At 30.7% G+C, this 1814-nt stretch overlaps 1 long non-coding RNA gene across 2 annotated transcripts; it reads right to left on the minus strand.

Annotated features, from left to right (window-relative positions):
- Positions 1-318: 318 nt before the first annotated feature.
- Positions 319-1546, minus strand: LOC139846590 (uncharacterized). Of its 2 annotated transcripts, XR_011759104.1 has the most exons (4): positions 1439-1546; positions 917-1015; positions 567-631; positions 319-481 (listed from the first exon to the last, which is right to left on the minus strand). It is a non-coding gene; the product is annotated as an uncharacterized lncRNA (long non-coding RNA). The 2 variants fall into 2 exon arrangements; XR_011759103.1 differs by having other exon boundaries at positions 319-631.
- Positions 1547-1814: the final 268 nt, after the last annotated feature.

A 1814-nucleotide genomic window follows, 5' to 3' on the forward strand; every position in this document is an offset into this window, starting at 1 on the left:
ACACGGACAAATGGTCCATTTATTGATGGGCCCTCTTATTATAGTGTGAGGTAATTTCATTGATTCATAAACTCGTATGTAGTCACTGGAGAATATGAATATGCACCTCCATCAGAGCAGAACTCTCAGCTGCAGTATTGGAGGAAGCCAACAAATATCCAATCATTAACACCACTCTCTTCTAATGGTGGAGATCGAAAGTTTTATGGACATATTTAATCCAATCAAAATTCAAGTCCTTAACACAAATCGTATAAACTCAAGAATTATGTTTACAATCTAAATCCTTAATAACAAAAGGAGATTCAAAAAGTTAGGTGTATATATCTAGTAACGATAATTTGATAACATTATAATAACATTCGTAACATTACAACATTACAATGTTTTTAGAAGTTACACAAAGGTTCAGACTTTAGGCTTTATGAAGATGCTTTGTAATTGACTTCAGAAAACATGCTTGAACTCAGATGTAAAGAACCTGCCAAAGACGGGTTATATGGGATGGCTATCTAAGTGCTTATATACTCATCTTGACAACAAATCGTGATTGCTTATCTACTTACGTCATTGCTGATATGAGCAGTCGAAATACATAAGCCACAGGGTCAAATTTGCTCCTCTTGATAATCTGTATTAATATTCATGAACAATTTCATGAGTGTATAATCATTAAAGTAAAAGAATGACATAACCACATTTTAAATCACAAGGCAAATACTTATAAATAATAAAGAGAACCATATTACATAGATAAATTGAATGAAAAAGCAGTTGATTTCTTTTAAAGTCATCGAATGTTTTAGAGTTTACAAAATAGACTGACTGGTAACGGGTCAAGACGAAAAGGCCGTTTATATCGTTCTAAGTCATATATGCCTTTAGCATATGTTGTTACATGAAATATACAAATTACCCGTTTTGAATGCGGATCAACTGCAACAGGCACACATTTTGATGAGCCTGTTGGAACAAACCCATGATATTGCTTGCCATCATTTTTAACAAATATCTCCTGCATACACAAAATATCATATTTGATTAGTTTGTTTTGCCATCATTTTTAACAAATATCTCCTGCATACACAAAATATCATATTTGATTAGTTTGTTTTTATAAGAGCTGAAGTATATATGAGTGTTAATTTGCCATTTCAAGTGAAAGATGCAAAGTTTTCTACTTCTCAATTAATACTCTCCTATCTTTTGTCCAACCCACGGAGCTCACAGTTCAACTCAAATTAAATTACCAAGACTATCTAAAACGATAAAATGGCAATTTTTAGTAGATTTCTTAAAGTAAAATGGCAATAAATTAAATAATCAGAAAAAAAAAAACTCACTATAGGAACTTATGAATATCGATAGCTGAAATTGAGAAAAAAAAAAAAAAAATTTGACAAAAAAATGGAGATAACTAAATACGGGAAACATTTACCTTGTAGATGTGGACACAATATTGATTTCAAATTAGATAGTAGGAGCCCAGTAAATGATAGGAGAAAGACGATGCAATTGAAGGAGAAAGTTGAGGCAAAGTTCAAAGGTGAAAAATAGATTAAAAAGAATCGTATTCAGCAAGCTGGGTTAATATTAAAAAATTATTCCGTAATTGCTAACTTAATAAAATTAGAAATTAATATTAATATTATTATGACATAAGCATAATTTTTGTAGAGATGTCATGTGTCATTTTAAAGGTTAAGGGTAGGTTACTATTGTATAAGATGATGTCATCAAGTTAGCAATAATAGATAGTATAGATACTTAACATCTAACTTCATGTAATAGGCTTTAGTGCTTTTGTTAGAAAA

The sequence above is a fragment of the Rutidosis leptorrhynchoides genome, chromosome 5, assembly GCF_046630445.1.
Source record: "Rutidosis leptorrhynchoides isolate AG116_Rl617_1_P2 chromosome 5, CSIRO_AGI_Rlap_v1, whole genome shotgun sequence".
In the NCBI taxonomy this organism is placed as follows: Eukaryota; Viridiplantae; Streptophyta; class Magnoliopsida; order Asterales; family Asteraceae; genus Rutidosis; species Rutidosis leptorrhynchoides.